Below are 6,721 nucleotides of genomic sequence, written 5' to 3' on the forward strand. Positions count from 1 at the left end.
TGTAGCAAGGGGGAAAACAGGATATCCTCTGCCAGCGGGGAGTACGCGTGCAGTCCTGACGATGGAGGCAAAGAAGGTAGTGTCCAGGGAATAGTGCTTCCTGGCTCAGGCCTAAATCTGACCCCCCCTTAGGCCCCAGTTAGGCCCTGAGCCATAATAGAGGAGTGTTGTAGGGAAGGCCTCAGATAGGGACTCTTTCCCTACTGAAACTTCTGCACTGGTGACCAAATGGCCACGTGGTGCTCTGCAACCTGAGATCAGGCAGCAGTACTCCAGAACATTCAGGTGAGACCCTCCAGCTTGAACTCACCTCACGAGGCGGATCAGAACACTTAGGAGAGAGGGGATTTGTGTTGGAGGCCCCGCTGCGTGGGACCCACTCCAACTCACTATGCCAAGCAGCACCTGGGTACTGGTGTACCCACGCATGTACCCAACGTGCACCTACATCCACAGTTGGTAGCAATACCTCACACTTTTGTGGGAATTGCTGGTACAGGACGCCAGGGTGCCATGGCACCCTCAGTACTTTGGAGGAACCACCATGTGTTGGATTATTGGGTGTACACTGTGGGTACAGTTATTGCCGTTATTGTATGTGTGTGTGTGTCTGTGTGTGTGTGTGTGTGTGTGTGTTCGTAGGTGTATACTGTAAACCTTAGTTATTTACATTGTGTGGTGTATTATTCTTTACTGTTTATTGGTTCCTGTGAGGGGTTATCCCGTCAACGCCGGGATCCCTCAAAGGTGGAGGCACTGCACTGCAAGGAGAAAGAGCTCACTTCAGGCTCCCAGAAGTGGAGGCTTTGGTCTCCTGTGAGCAAACAGGTATAGCAGCCCACATAGTTCCCTTAGGCATAGGGCAAGGGAGCTACATATGCATAAACAGTTACTGTGGTAAAGTGTGTTGTCTCAGCCTGGTCCTCTATTACATTGGGATTAGATTGGACTAAACAAGAGAAAAATACACATTGCGCATCCGTTTTTTTCTTCAATATAAGATGGATGTGAATAAAGATGGATACTCACATTAAAAGTCTTTAATTAAAGCATGTGATTATAGATGGTATTCTCCAATGGGTAGCTCTTCTGTGGCAGTTTCTCCCTGAATTGAATACCCTCACTTGGAGCAATGTAGAATGCTAGGTGAATCAAGTTGTAGATATTAAAAAGGGGCACTTTAATTATAGAAACAACAAAGGGGAATAATTAAAAAATAATAAAAGTTGGTTACACAAACTAGGAATCTCTTGTGTGTGATTTCTCAGTGTTGTTAACAATTACACTAGAAGTCTATGGAGGGGGAGGGGGAAATACGATCCTGCTTGAGCTCGGTGCTCTCTGACACTCGGCGTCTCTCTGCTACTGTATGAGGAGCTGATCTCACATGGATGACGTCACCGCTCTCAGCCCCATGATTTTAATACCACTCTTGACATTCTATGCATATGTGATTAACCCTACGTGTTTGTGACTAACCACAGATCACTTCATCATGGGGTGCAGGTCCACCAAGAACGCTGGTGAGGGGTTATATAGCCTAAACAATAATTATGGCTGCTGATTGTCAGGTGGGCTGAAAAATGCATTGATTGCTGTTATTCAAAAAAGAAACTCCAAACTGATACAATCATATTAGTAATAATTTACAAACTATCGAAAGAAAAAAAAATAACATACAGTAGTACTGTATATCAAAACGTTACCAGTATTAAAAGATTGAATATAGACTTAGAGATAATAGATATTGCACAATGCCCAGCATGAGTGCTGACAAAAAGACATGATACTAAAAAAATACATAGATAACACTTATTGAGTGCCCCAAATCCTCATTAAATAAATGGATCTCTGAGGTGTAATATTGGGTAAAGGCCATTATAACAGTGCAGCAAAGTGAGTGAAAAGACAGCTACTACTCTAAAAAGTATTTTGTGCAATTTCAGCCTCATGGATCCCCTGCTTCCTCAGTTACAGGCCCCGGTATGGGGTAACCCCCTTATTTAATTCTTCTTTTTTATTTTACATATAGTCTAAAATTAATAAAATATACTTAAAATGAAGATTATATATGCCTCATATCAGAAAGGATTTCAAGTCAATGTCTCTGTTTTGACCAGCTGAGTGAAGGTTGCGTAATCTTTTGACGATTCTGATGCATGAGCAGCGAATAGCGCGTCTTATGTACTGTTGTCCTCATGGGTAGATTAACATTTAAATTGCTGATTCACTCTTACAATGTATGAAACAAGAGATTGTAAAATTCTATTTAGAAACCACAGACGTAAATGAATTGGTCTTATTGTGTCCAAATGTGCATGCCTTCCACTTTGCACACTTGTGGTTTATTATTAATCCAACTAGTAGATTTATTGTTAAACTAAATGACTCTTTTATTCAAGAGTTATATAGGTATTTCACTGTGTATTTTTGCCATTGGATGTAGCACTTGGCTTGGTTTGTGTTTGTTTGTAGTATATATTGCCATGCCCAGTACCACTCCTTTTTGATATATATATATATATATATATATATATATATATATATATATATATATATATATATATAAATAAAAAAAAAAACCATAATACTGAGTTAAGTTATGGTGAGTAAAAAAAGTGACAAAAACTCTCCACAGGAAAGCAAATATGCAAATATAGCTGTATGCTCATCTGCATGTCTTAGGCAGGTCTGTAACCCCGCCTTTCCCCATTATCACCCAGCATACAGCACTTCCACTGCAGCAAGGGATTCTGGGAAATGACATGCAAATGAGCACACAGTGTCACTTTTATACATTATAGCGCGGTCCTCGGGGTCCACCCCGAGACCACCGCGTTAGTAACGGGGTCACGCTAATTTTTTAAAAAAATGGCCGCCGCGCGCCTGATCGTTGATCATCCTGAAATACAGTTTATAGTTAACATCGTCTTTGCTCAGAGTCCTCGCCCTCATGCAGGGCGCCATACCCCAGCGCAAGCCCCATCCATCCGGAACCCAGGACACAGGCACACATCCCTGGCCAAACCATCCTGCCTCCCAGGGGGAGGGGGGGAGCTCCTGGCTGCAACACAAAGAAAACCCCCATGGAGTTTGCGGCCACTGCATGCGATATTGCTACTAATATTATCTGTGGGGTTTAGTCATCGTCATTTTTTTTTGTGATTATAGGAAATGCAGAAATAGAGCAATGCGAGGTTCTCCCCCCACCCCCCTACAATTGGAAGTTGGACCCGGCCATAGAGGAAGTGCTTTCCTCTGCTGATCCCCCACGTGGGGGGGAAGGAGGTACAGGGGCCTCTGCCAACATGTATTGAGTCGGAACTCGGTGCATACTGTAAAGGGAAAGCTGGAGAAGGAAACAGTGCTTTGTGCAAATGTTATCCAGGGACGTTAAGAAGCGGCAGCTTTTCCATGACCGGTCCTAGTTTTGTTTTTCTTTTTGCTGTCATAGCATTTTTTTGAACACTCAAAGGCTTTTTCAGTTAAAGGGTAAGTTCAAAATGGTTGTATTTTTAAAGAGCCCTCACGTACACATTGTTCGGGGAGGTAAAATAGTTGGGAGTGAGATCTGTGACGTTTACACGAATTAAGAGCAGACCCTTCAACATTTCTGCACGTGAAAATAGGTATAAGTGCAGTTCCTCCCTATAACCCGCACTGCGTCTCAATATACCCTCCATATTGTTCTGCTGTTTCACCACTCCTTGGTAAACTGTTCTATTGTTTCCAACTTCTATCCACATCTCTGCCTCTCCCATGCATTGCACCACGATTTACTTTCATCTCAGTGTGCTGTGTGCAGTGTAGAGTGTGTGCAGTGAGTGCAGTGTAGTGTGTGCAGTGAGTGCAGTGTAGAGTGTGTGCAGTGAGTGCAGTGTAGAGTGTGTGCAGTGAGTGCAGTGTAGAGTGTGTGCAGTGTAGAGTGTGTGCAGTGGTGCAGTGAGAGTGAGTGCTGGGAGTGTGTGCAGTGTGCTGTGTGCAGTGTAGAGTGTGAGCAGTGTAGAGTGTGTGCAGTGTGTGCAGTGTAGAGTGTGTGCAGTGGTGCAGTGTAGAGTGTGTGCAGTGGTGCAGTGAGAGTGAGTGCTGGGAGTGTGTGCTGTGAGCAGTGTGCTGGGAGCAGTGTGCAGTGTAGAGTGTGTGCAGTGTGTGCAGTGTAGAGTGTGTGCAGTGTAGAGTGTGTGCAGTGAGAGTGTGTGCAGTGTGCTGTGAGCAGTGTGCAGTGTAGAGTGTGTGAAGTGTGAGCAGTGTAGAGTGTGTGCAGTGTGTGCAGTGTGCAGTGTGTGCAGTGAGTGCTGGGAGTTTGTGCAGTGTGTGTGCAGTGTGTGTGCAGTGTGTGTGCAGTGTGCAAAAAAAATTGAAATTAAAAAAAAAAATTTAAACGGGAGCCACGTGAAAAACGCGTTATAACCGATTCGTGGTATAACGGGGCGCACTATAACGGGGTTTACCTGTATATATATATATATATATATATATGTATATATATATATTGTGGTTACTTGTGGGGCTTATATGAGCTTACTGGGTATGTGCGTGCTTTTCAAATGTTTCAATTTTTCTAAATCTTTAGTAACAAGTTTCATAAAGATGTCGACATTAGGACTTGTCTCTACTAGTTCTCTGGGGGATTCCTCTAGGAGTGATGGAATGTCCCTAATATTGCCTTAATCCAATTGATCTAGATGATACAGGCCCTGATACTTAAATAGTGCCAATTCCCTTTTTTTAAAGAACTTATGCAGAAACAGCTTCCTTCCAAACAGGTGTATATCCTTCACACAGTCAGAGAGTCTGAAATCTTCGGGGAAAAGGACAAACCTTAATTTAGTGCATTAATATCATCTTCTGTTAATGTTCGGTGAAAGATTTATTATATGATTCCTGTCAGCTATTGTGGCTTCTACTTGCACCGTCTGAAGTGGCGTTTTGGTTTTCCCAGATAGGCCCAGACTTCTCTGTCTCTTAATCCAACCCTTACATCCTCTGCGAGACTTTCCCTTTCATAAAAAAGAGGGTAATGAGAACCTTGATCTAAAAAACTTATGCTGTCTATATCAGGCCCATTAGATGGTCTATCTGTTGTTTCTGCCTCATCATTTGATATTTCCCAATCAGTGGATGATTTGTGATGATGAGGTCTGGATTTTTTGACAGTGTAAAAATTTGCCATAAAAATCAAGCGTGTATGTGAACCTAATCTTGAGGCCCTTTGCAAACACACTGCCTTCTCATTTGAAAGATACATTACCTTATGGGCGAGGTATATCGATGACATTCTGGTTCTATGGCAAGGGCCACAACAACTATTTGAGGAGTTTGTTCGAGTACTAAATACCAATGATTTGAACTTGCGCTATGAGGCTAGTGAACAAACAGTAACTTTTCTAGATTTGACAATCTCTAGAGGGTCCAATGGCCTCCTAGAGACTTCTATAATTCGTAAGACCACTGCCACGAATAGCTTATTATGCTCAGAAAGCCACCATCCACGCAGCTTAATATCAGGCATTCCAATAGGACAGTTTCTCAGAGTAAGGAGGAATTGTTCCTTAGATTCTAAATTTGAACACCAAGCGAATCTAATGAAACTGATTTATCAAATGGGGCTATAGTAAAAAATCTGTCAAAAAGGCCTACTGTATAACAGAGCAAAATACACTGATCGTAGCTCATTGCTCTCTGACAAACAGAATATTAAATCGGAAGAGAAAGTAGTTCGATTTATAGGGACCTTCAATAATCAATGTTCCGAGCTTAATAGTATTCTGAATCGCCATTGGCATATTCTCCTTGAGGATGATGACTTACGGCAGGTTTTGAAGCCTAGACCTACTCTTGCAAGTAAGAGAGTGCCAAATATTAGGGATAAACCTACACACAGCCATTTCACTCCAGCTATTAGAGATACCTGGCTGACAAGGAGATCCATTAACAATTTTAAGTGGCAAGAAAACAGAGCCTGCAGATTCTCACATCCCACGAGGATATTCTCCAATTGGGACAATAGCAGAAAATATACTATCAAGCAGTTTATAAACTGCCGAACCATTGGAGTAATATACCAAGCAGTGTGTGCCTGTCGGAAAAAAAAATGGGAAAAACCAATAGACAGCTGCGCCGCAGGATTTTGGAGCACTTAGGTGCAATTAGGAATAGCCTAGATCAGTGTTTCCCAAACTGTGCGCCGCGGCGCCCCACCAGGGCCCCATCACATGGTAAGCCAGCCAATCAGAGTAGGGATGGAGTTCCTGGATTGTGTCGTGGATGGTGTCGTGGATGGTGTCGTGGATGGTGTCGTGGATTGGTACATGAGTAAGCTGATCAACGGGAGTCGGTGGGGGCAAGTAATGGTAAGTTAAATAAAGAAATGTACTTAATGTAACTGTTTTTTTTGTTGCTTTTTCATGTTTTCATTTTTTATAATGCATATCATTTCTTCCCACTGTATGTATGTCTGTATGTATGTGTACAGATATATATACAGGGTAAGAAATGATAGTGTTGTTAAAGCTTCTAATTCTGTATTGTTAATCATTGTGGCTATGCATTGATGTGTGCTAAATGTATTTTATTTTTAGACAGATTTAAGTTTTGGGCTTCCAGGCCGTACAGTAGGATATGGAAAGCCTTGCTTTGGTATATTGTAATTGTTGGTGTACTTTTGACTATGTTTTGAAGTTGTTCTCTGTTAGGATAGCTTTAGTTCATTGTGTAATTG

Source organism: Ascaphus truei, chromosome 1 (genome assembly GCF_040206685.1).
Source record: "Ascaphus truei isolate aAscTru1 chromosome 1, aAscTru1.hap1, whole genome shotgun sequence".
Lineage (NCBI taxonomy): Eukaryota > Metazoa > Chordata > Amphibia > Anura > Ascaphidae > Ascaphus > Ascaphus truei.